Source organism: Doryrhamphus excisus, chromosome 11 (assembly GCF_030265055.1).
Source record: "Doryrhamphus excisus isolate RoL2022-K1 chromosome 11, RoL_Dexc_1.0, whole genome shotgun sequence".
NCBI lineage: Eukaryota > Metazoa > Chordata > Actinopteri > Syngnathiformes > Syngnathidae > Doryrhamphus > Doryrhamphus excisus.
The window spans coordinates 3361360-3372777 of record NC_080476.1 but is presented as its reverse complement, the minus strand read 5'-3'; positions in this window follow the sequence as shown (position 1 = coordinate 3372777).

Genomic DNA, 11418 nt, shown 5'->3' with positions numbered 1-11418 from the left:
TACTTTGATGACTTGCACTGAATTGAACCAGCCAGGGATGCATAGTCCGGACAGTAGCTGCTGATAGCCAGGTTAGCCAGGCAAACACACTTCTTAAAAGACATTGTGAAAAAAAAGTCCACCTCCCATTCCGTATGGAAGTGATATGTTTTTGCCTTTTTACTTGGTCCAGCTACTTCACTCATTTTAGTGACCATAAACTTTAGCGAGGGCTTAAAATCTGACGCAATTCGCCGACTAGCTTAGCACTTTGCATCGTTGTTTACGCATGAGCGGTGACCTAAAGGTCAAAATTCAGTTGTCATCTGACTGGTTGTCCTGTATGTCAATCAAGTAACGGGGATGGATGATAGGCTGACATCATGGTTGTGTCTTCCAGCACAAGACGTGTGCTCCAGTCCTCAGGTGAAAAATGCTGACAGAAAGCTAGCATCTTGTCGAGTCCTTGTAGCGAAATGGAGAGTTAGTTATTCACTCTTCCGTCTGTGAATGACGCTCAGACTAGCAAATAGCGAGGCGCCAGATAATAATATTTTTTCATGTTTACTGCTACAATAATAATATCGCTGTAGCTTGGTTAATATACAAGTTAGTTATGTTAACGGAACACCGTTGCCATTTTTGTTTTGTTTTTGTGAGGGCTATAGTGTCAAAATAGGTATTTCCCGTGACGTCCGTTGTTAGCTAGCTCATATTAACTTGTTTTCTTGCGCTAGAATGCACAGAAAAGGCAAAGAATGTGTTCACGTTTCACATACGGATTGTGAATGATCAAAAAGTGCAGTTCCCCTTTAATAAAACCCAGGCTCTCATTTTTTTTATTGTCAGAAGGAAAGAAATTAAACTGCTCACCTTTTAAAATTCTGAGCGTCTCCAATGCAACTTTCGGGGCTCTGACATCAATTGTAACATGTTTCATCCTCTCCACGCTCATCCTGGAGGTTTGCTCCTCTTACTTTGGCGTGAATCAGCGTAACATGGATACTTTTTTATTTGCAATGGTGTAGAAAATCTCTTTGGGTTGTGTACCTAATGTCACGTTTCGTGCCACATGTCAATTAGTGGCATTATTAACGAAGCTGAACACGGTATAGGACTATTTTAACCAGCAGTATAAGAAAAATAATTATGTGACATCAGTTCATGCATGCTTAATGCATGATGAGGGCAGCCTAACAGCATGCAGTACAGTACATACTGTATATACAGGGCATATAGTACATACTGTACACACAGTAGCTCTTGCATACTCATTAATCACGCAGGAGCCAGTAAAGCTGACATTATTTAATGTGTCTGCTGAATTTATGCTTGGTTTACTGCCATTTGCTTCTTTTATTCCCCCTAAAACAAGTGAGTGGGAGGAAATAAGTCGAGGGGAGGAAAAAAAATGCCCCCTCACATTTCCTCATATGTGACGCCTCGCAGCGTTTGCCGCCCAACTGAAAAATACGACCATAAGAGGAGATGGAAGATTTCACTTGTTTCTCAGCATCTTATGAAACCCTGCAGGGAATATTACTGCACTGCCGAGTACCCTTAATACACAAAAACACATATTTAAACCACAAAGTTGACTTTTCCATCACAACTGAAATGGCTGGAAACGACATTTCTTTCACCAAAGTGGCCAAACTGTGGCGCACCATGTGGGTGCTTTGTCTATCAACTGAAACCTGTTTTGACCCGGAGGTCCACCAAAATGCAACAATTCACTGGATGGAAATTTAGCATAATCCTGCAAACTAAGAAACAAACCAAACCATCAATCGTAAATACTAGTTTATGGCCGATTACATACTATACAGTACATTAACGATGATTATAATAATATAGTAATAGTCATGCAGTATTCTTGTAAATAATTGACACAATTACTGCCGTACTGTATAGTAGAGTGTGTTTAGTATGGTATAGTAGTGTGGTATTGTTTTAGTGTATTGCAGTATAACACAGTGCAGTATAGTGTAGAATAGGGTGTTATAATGTAGTACATTGTGATAGTGGTATAGTGTAATGTAGTATATTGTGGTACACTATAGTGGTATTGTGTGGTGTAGTTCATTGTAGTATAGTATAGGGTGCTATAGTCTCGTGTGGTATTATATAGTAGTATAGTGTGGTATAGTATAGTGCCATACTGCATAGTATAGTGTATTATAAAAAAGTACAGTGTTGTATAGTTGCATGGTATTGGTATTGAGTGTAGTTTAGTACAGTGCAGTGAAATGGGTGGTATTATATAGTGTAGTATTGTGCCATACTGTATAGTGTATTACAAAAAAGTAAGTAGTAAGTATAGTGTGCTATTGTTGTGTGGTACAGTGCAGTGTAATATACATAGTGTAAAATGGGGTGGTATAATATAGTGCATTATAAGAGTAGTATAGTATAAAGTGGTATAATGTAGTTGTACGGTGTGGTACGGTATACTGAGGTATAGTGTGGTGTACTCTATTGTAGTGTAGTACATGCATGGGAGGCATAGTCTGTGGTAATATGAATCAAAGTAACAATTTTTGACTGTGTGTGTGTGTTCGTCCCCGCGTGTAAAAGGACATTGAAAGAGAGAAAAAAACAGATCAAATGAGTTTTCATTGACAAGAGGAAAAAAAGACATTGAAAAGATGGACATGATGGGGTTTGAGCAGCACCGTGCTAACATGAAGGGCCCTTCACGGTCGCCGCTTCACAAAAGTTCATCCATATTTTGTTTGAAAAGGATGCAGAGCTTGCTAATTACAAGACTGTTCATTCTATCCGCTCTGCTTGAATTGTGGTAAAGGGGACTTATTATGCTAATTTTCAGCCCTTTGTATTGAGTTGTGGACTCCTATAGAGCAGCTACACACAATAACCCGCGCAGAAAGCTTTGTAGATCTTCCAGAATCTGCACCTATTCCAGCTGTATTTCTTTGTATTTTCCAAAACGGTCTGTTTTAATTTATTCCACCTCCGGGCACGCCTACTGCGCTGTGATTGGTCGCACGCACAAGCGCTCCCGAGGACTTCCAGACTACTGCCGAACCACACTTTCTAATTGTGTCGGTCTAGGAGTTGATATACATGAATAAGGCCATTAGAGAGCTAATTGAAAAGTGGTTAGGAGCTGCTGGTAGCTCATGAGCTACCGTCTTGAGACCCCAGACCGTATATGAACTCAAGGAGTGGTGATGTAGGTCCTTGTTTATTGAGTGGAGACAATCTTGACGCAACATCGGTAGTGTAAATTAGGTCATGTTTTTTGTGAGACTATCCGTGTTTTAAAAAACTCAGGTAGATCCACAGATTGGGGTGAAAAAGGTTATTAGCATGTATGCATGTATTCTCCCTGTATGCACACTCTATAATGCTACACAGACAAATGTTTACTTACACAAAATAAACACAGTTAGAACACTGTTCAATTGTTACTTATTACTGGTAGGCGAATCTATCCAAATATTGATAATATCGATCCCAATGTTGGTGTCAATATTGATCAATACTGATCAATGTATAAAGATACCTACATTACCTACATCAATACCTATGTTTCCGTTGGTTTCCTGTCCAACTGCAGCTGTTTAATTCATAATCCATGGTACTTGAACGAAAGGTTTGTTGTAATATTAGTTGTGGAGTGACAATTTTCAAGGCTTTGTTTATTTAAGTCGAAAAAATTCTGTGTTTTGTGTTGTTTCCAAATAAAAACTTTTATTGCGCTAATAAAGTGTTTATGTTTACTGTATTTTCTGGACTATAAGTCGCACAAAGCCAAAAATGCATAATTAGGTAGAAAAAAACATACATAAGTCGCACTGGAATATAAGTCGCATTTTTTTAAGGTTAATTTATTTTACAAACTACTTAACCAAAACAGACATTACGTCATCTTGGAAGGCAAGTTGTAACATTAATAAAAGAATAGAGAACAGGCTGAATAGGTGTAAGATATGCTAACACAATGCTTATTCAGCTAAAATAAACATGAACAGAAAAGGTGTCCAGTGTTTATGTAACATAAGCAGTTTTTTTTTTTTGCTCTGGAGTATCAGTTGCAGGAACAGCCAACCTATGAAAAAAAGTCTGACTTATAGTCCGGAAAATACGGTACTTATAAACTCTATCCAAATTCTTTCCTGAATTTTAACTGATTAATAATCTCAAAGGCCAATCACAAAAAGGTCATAATAATTCATTCAGATTTAGATTGATGATTCATCCAACTTAGTTTTTAAAAAGTATTGGTATCGGCGATACTGGCCCTGTATTTGCTTGGTATCAAATCTAGTGGGATCACAGACCACTATTACTTACACCTTGTACTTCTGACTCTTCAACATAACCAAGTAATGTCAGCAAGTGTTTGGTGGATAGTCCAGCTTTGCCCATGCTCACGAAACAGCCCCATATTTCTCTCTTGTTGTAGAGAATCTGAAACTCCAACCACTTCTGCCTGATGTTTGCCTCTTTAGGCAAATTAGCCTTCCGTCAAAACTAAACAAATTCTATATTTCCTGGAAGCCATTGCTCTGTGCTAACACTGAAATTTTCAACAAACATCAGAGCGGGGGAGGGCAAACCTACAGCTTGTCCCCAGACATGCCCTTGATGGAAGTCACCGAATTGATGGACAGATTGACTTCTGACAAGGCTCGATGTGATGTCACAGTGAGCTGGTGTTAGAAAACACTCTCTGAAACCATCCCAAACATCTTTCAGGGCTCACTTCCAAATGCGCAAACCTCATTATCTGAAACTTTGGCATCGTTTAACACAAGAATACAACATTCTAACTACATTTATAGGTCAGAAAAGTGTGATGTCAAGTCAAGTTTTTGAAACCTAATTGAACTCCTATAAACACACATACAGAGTGTTGTGTTTACAGACCCAATTACATTTATATTAACTGAGGGCCGTTTGTATACTTTATATCTTTTCATGTCAACGTCAGTCAGTCATTTTGAGCGGCGTCGGCATAAACAGGTTGCGCTGTAATTTAAAATAGATTTGTAATGACTTGGTCCGGCTTGTGTGCACCCAGCCATTGTTCTTTGTCTGCGAGCAAGAACTTTGAATGATGTTTGTCTATTCCGTTTGACTTTCCTCAAACTTTATTTGAACTGAGTTCTTTTTCCTCTTAACTTTGCAGTGAGTCATGAAATAGTCATAGCCCATTCATGCTGCGGCACTGCACATTATTGTTCACCCTCATTGCTGCGTCTGCGGACGTTGGAGGAATTTCTAAAGAATGCCAAGACGTCAAAACCGAATACAGCCTGCACATTTTTGTATGAATGAGAATGAAAATATGTTTTGTAACCTCTTTTTATCGCATTTGCTTATACATACCATGTCGTTTCCGTACAGGCCGCTTCATTAGGTCTAATCAGTCTCTGCCTAACGCTGATCTTCAAAACAATCTGAGTTTAAACTGAATGCTGATGTGGTTAGTTAATGCACGACGTCATACTGTTTCTAATATTTTGACCCAAGTGTGTATTTTTGTGTTATATAAAGGTGACTTTTAATGAAGGCGTGTCCTTTGGAGGGAAATGAAATGTGTCACATTGTCTCAGCATGAAATGAATATGTGGATTAACACCACTAATCTAATACAGGGAATAATCCTTTAATCTGTGCATTAGGTGCAATTAAAGCGTGCATGAGCGTGCGCGGAGAGATGATCAGGCAGGTCAGTCAGGTCTCAGAAGGAGGCGGAGCCAACACCCGTCTACTCGGTGACCATTTTTTCTCTGGGAGTGAATTATGCTATGATACTCACACTAATCCGCTGACCCGCCTGCGTCAGAGTGACACATCTCACCCATCAAATAATCTCCGAGGGATATCTTTGTCCTCTGACCTGCCGTCTTCATTTTTGATGTTTGGTTTGAGGCTTCGTCGCCAGTGTGGAAACGATCCCCCGCGCTACTTCCTCATTTGTCTTAATCGCACGTTCATCTCATGTCCTTGCTCTGGCGCCTGCTTTGTCTCTCTCTCTCTCTCTCTCACACAGGGAACCATATTTGGCTACCTCAGTGGGAGCTCTCAATGGATGGCAAACATATTCAGCTTCATAAAAAGAAGATATACCTATGATATATACATGTATGTATATACCATATTTTCTGGACTATAAGTCGCACAAGGCCAAAAATGTATAATTAGGTAGAAAAAAACATACATAAGTCGCACTGGAGTATAAGTCGCATTTTGTGAGCTGTTTAATTCATAATCCAGGGTGCTTGTATGAAAAGTCTGTTGTAATATTTGTTGTGGAGTGACAATTTTGTATTTGTTTATTTAAGTAGAAATTCTGTATTTTGTGTTGTTTCCAAATAAAAACCTTTATTGCGCTATTAAAGTGTTTATGTTTACCATATTTTCTGGACTATAAGTCGCACAAAGCCAAAAATGCATAATTAGGTTGAAAAAAACATACATAAGTCGCACTGGAGTATAAGTCGCATTTTGTGCAGGTCATTTATTTTACAAACTACTTGACCAAAACAGACATTACGAGGAGTCATCTTGGAAGGCAAGTTCTAACATTAATAAAAGAATAGAGAACAGGCTGAATAGGTGTAAGATATGCTAACACAATGCTTATTCAGCTACACAATAAATAAACATGAACAGGTGTCCAGTGTTTATAATAATAATAATATATTTTATTTGTATAGCACTTTTCAAAATACTCAGACACTTTACAGAAGAATGGAGTTGAATAAAAGCAAGTAAACAGAGGAAAAGATACATTAAAATACAACATTCATTCATTAATACGCAGTTAAGACGTGAGAAAAAGCGGGGCGGGGCACAGCAGTCAGGTATAAAAAGTTTGACATTAAAAACAGATTTAAAGAGGTGGGTTTTTAGTTGTTTTTTGAAACTGGGAAGGTCATGGCAAGCACGGAGTGAGTGGGGCAAAGAGTTCCAGAGGGTGGGGGCAGCGATGGAGAAGGCTCTGTCTCCCCAGGTTCGGAGCTTGGTCTTACAGGGGAGTGCCAGGAGGTTGGAGTCTGAGGAGCGAAGGGGGCGCAGGGGATTGTGTGGATGGAGCAGGTCTGTGAGGTATGGGGGGGTCAGATTGTGGAGGGCTTTGTAGGTTATGAGAAGAACTTTGAAGTGAATGCGTTGGGGAACGGGAAGCCAGTGGAGGTTTTGGAGGACAGGGGTAATGTGTTGACGGCAGCGGGTGGAGGTGAGGAGGTTGTGAATATATTGTAGTTTGTTGAGGGTTTTGGAAGGTGTACCGTAGAGAATACTATTGCAGTAGTCCATTCTGGTTGGGATGAATGCATGGATCAGGGATTCAGCGGCAGAGAATGGAAGTGATGGACGGAGTCGGGCTATGTTCTTAAGATGGAAGAATGCAGTCCGGGTTAACTGTTTGATGTGGGGTTCAAATGAAAGGGTGGGGTCCAGGAGGATACCAAGGTTGCGGATGAGCGGGGATGGAGTGAGGGTGGCGCTGTCAAATTGAAGATAGAAGTTATGGGTGGGCGTTGTGATGTTTTTGGGATGATAATATCTGTTTTGTCACTGTTAAGTTTAAGAAAATTTTGTTCCATCCAAGTTTTGATATCAGCTAAGCAGTTGGTGAGGGTGGAGTAGATGTTGGAGGTGATGGAGGTGGTAGAAATGTATAATTGAATATCATCGGCGTAGCTGTGGAAATTGAGGCCATGTCGACGGATGATATTGCCAAGTGGAAGGATGTAGAGGATGAAGAGAAGAGGACCAAGCATCGAACCTTGGGGAACACCTTGAGGTAAAGGGGCTATGGAGGAGGAGCAGCTATTTATGTGCACAAACTGTTGACGATTGGCGAGATATCATTGGAGCCAGGACAGAGCAGAATCGGTGATATTGAGGCTGGTTTTGAGGCGGGACAGGAGGATAGAGTGGCTGATGGTGTCAAAGGCTGCGGTGAGGTCTAGGAGGATGAGGATGGTAAGATGGCCGGAATCGGAGGAGAGAAGAAGATCATTGGTGATTTTAAGAAGAGCTGTTTCAGTGCTGCGTTTGGGACGGAAACCGGACTGGAAGGATTCAAACAGGCTGTTGGAGTTGAGGTCAGTTTGAAGTTGAGCAGCTATGACACGTTCAAGGATTTTGGACAGAAAGGGGAGGTTGGATATGGGACGGAAATTGGAGAGGTTATTGGGATCGAGACCAGACTTTTTGAGCGTGGGGGTGATTGCCGCCAGCTTGAGACGCTGTGGGACGGATCCAGTGATAAGGGAGGAGTTAATGATACTTGTGATCAGCGGGGAGATGATGTGGAGGCAGGGTTTGATGAATGCAGAAGGGATAGGATCCAGGGAGATGTTGGAGTCTTCATACCGGTTAGTATTTCAATGAGTTGCCCGGGTGAGATAGGTGTGAATTTGGAAAGTCGTTGGGTGGAGCCCAATGTAACATAACAAACAGTTTTAAGAGCTGCTGCCTGACTCTTGAGGACCTGATCGTGCCTCCAGGATTAGTGCCATTGTGTGAGGCTGGTCCTACAACTGGTTAAGATTTTTTTCGAGAGGTGCTGGATTTGGGCACAGGGGGCAGGTTGGGTTCTCTCCATACCACTAGTGATGGTTTTTGGGGGATGAGAGCACATCATATGTAGCTCTTATGATGAAACTGATGAGCTGCCTCTAAGTGGGTGTTCTGTCCACACCTTCCCACCTCATCCATTGGCCCTGCTAAGCAAGAGAGACAGCCTTCTTTCACCCTCTTTCTACCACAATTTTCCTCCTATGTGAAGCTGAAGCTTTGCACCAAGTTGGTTTATTCACTGCAATGCCAAATCCTCCTCTTCCCAACTGGACTTCTCCCACAATGTCATTGTGCTTCAGGGCTGATGTAGCATGCTGTACTATGTTGGATGGTGTCCATTTTCACGCCATTGACAGTGGTGGTCTTTCAATGGCATCTGTAGTCGGTAGTCGGTAGTCGGTAGTCGGTCGTCGGTCGTCGGTAGTCTTTGTTCCGTTGTGATTGGCAGTTCAAAGACTATTTTGCTGTTGATGCTGATATTGGACAGACTGGGATGTCAAGCCACTTCTTCACATACACACAAGTCATGGTTCGCTCCATCTTCTTCCACTGTTGTTATTGGGACCTCGCAGATTGTGTCCAAATTGTAGACACCAGATTTTGAGCTTTTCCCTTCAGCAGGTTCCGTTCTTAGTTATTTCAAGTTCATATTGTCCATCATTATTTTCAAGCAAGTGTCAGGCGTCCTTTCTCTCCTCCCCTTCCCTGCCTTTCATTCCTTTATGGCAGCACCCTGTCATATGAATCGTCCTTGATGCCATAAAAATTCCACTTTTTATAAGCATGTCGTAATGTAGATGTAAACAACATAGAATCCAGTGTGTATCTTTGTATTAAAGTGTAAAGAGCATGAAAAGCAGAGCAGGCTTCCTATTCATTTTGTTTCAAACACGACGCATATCTTTTTACACGTGGCGGCTTTTGACGAGACTCGCTGTAACAGGCAAGCCTTTCCAGTCTTCAAATGTCAAATTCCATTACATTTCACACGTCCCCCCTCTGGTCCATGTTTACTCGGAGCGTCCTCTGGGCATCCGGGCCCCGCACCTGTCGGAGAATTCATGTCAGTGAACATCAGTCGTGAGCAGCCGCAGTCAAGCGTTCACCCACCCGGTCCCCCCGCATAGCCCCCACGCTGCCTCCGGAGCAGCAAACATTTACCAAGAAAGTGGTCGGGCAGTGAGATGACCGGAATGCTGACTCCAGACACTCGTTTAATGTACGCCTCTTTTTTGTTGTTAAACGCTACAGCATTTGTTTTCTCAAGAGTCACTTAAGATTTTTAAGACGCTCTGCGGTCACGTCTGAGTTGTTACGACCTGCGGGCTTCATCCTGCCTGCATCTGTAAATCAAGCCTGCAGTCAGTCAGGCCGGTTAACGAGCTGCCGCCAATTAAGAAGCTGCTGGAGATTTTTATGCCCTGAAAACGTCCACACATACATAGTAGCTTTTCTTTTTTTACACCATAGAGCCCATCTGCAGGGTGTAAGCAACGGGATACAGGATCACATACAGGATACGAGCCCTAACTGGAAGGATGGTTTAAAGCAGGGGTGCTCACACTTTTTCAGCATGCGAGCTACTTTTAAAATGACCGAGTCAAAATGATCTACCCACTACAAAAATGCAACACATCTATTTATTTTCAAATGTATTGAGGATTATTTGTACGTACAATGTATGTTGATGTACCTTACATAACCAAATGAGCCAATATTGCAAAACACACATAATTAACTATTAACATTTTTTGTAATTACCTGAGTTTACTTTGATGACTTGCACTGAATTGAACCAGCCAGGGATGCATAGTCCGGACAGTAGCTGCTGATAGCCAGCCTCAAGCACACTTCCAAATGTTTATCAGTCATGGATAATATCCGTATCATAATATCCGTATAATATTCCATATCCGTATGGAAGTGATATGTTTTTTGCCTTTTTACTTGGTCCAGTTTTTGCCTTTTTACTTGGTCCAGCTCCTTCACTCATTTTAGTGACCATAAACTAAATAAATAACGCGGGGTTAAAATCTCGCAATTCGCCGACTAGCTTAGCACTTTGCATCGTTGTTTACGCATGAGCGGTGACCTAAAGGTCAAAATTCAGTTGTCATCTGACTGGTTGTCCTGTATGTCAATCAAGTAACGGGGATGGATGATAGGCTGACATCGTAAGTTCTGGTGCACTTAGAGACGTTGTTTGATTTGATTGGTCGCCCGAAGGGCAACATTCAGTTGTCATCTGAATGGCTGCCCTGTATATCAATCAAGTGACGGCATTGATGCTGGGATGATATTTTTTTAATGTCACGCCGCGATCGACCAGCGATCGACCAGCGATCGACCAGTACCACCTCCGCGATCGACCGGTAGTTCGCGATCGACTTTAGGTCACTTCTGGTAAGGCTGGCATGTTTCCTCAGCCACACGATACAACAGGGACGTACAAAACGACAACAATACAACAGCAAGTGAGAAAAGGAGCAAAACAGTTGATATAACCAATAATACTGATAACAACAAAAATAGCACAGCATGGTGGATGTGTGCTTAGCATGCAGGCCACACAGCTAGGAGACCTACGTTCGATTCCACCCTCTCGGCCATCTCTGTGTGGAACTTGCGTGTTCTCCCCGTGCATGCGTGGGTTTTCTCCGGGTACTCCGGTTTCCTCCCACATTCCAAAAACATGCTAGGTTAATTGGCCACTCCAAATTGTCCATAGGTATGAATGTGAGTGTGAATGGTTGTTTGTCTATATGTGCCCTGTGATTGGCTGGCCACCAGTCCAGGTTGTCCGGCCTGTCGCCAGGAGACAGCTCTAGGATAGGCTCCAGCACACCTACGACCCTGGTGAGGATAAACGGTAGA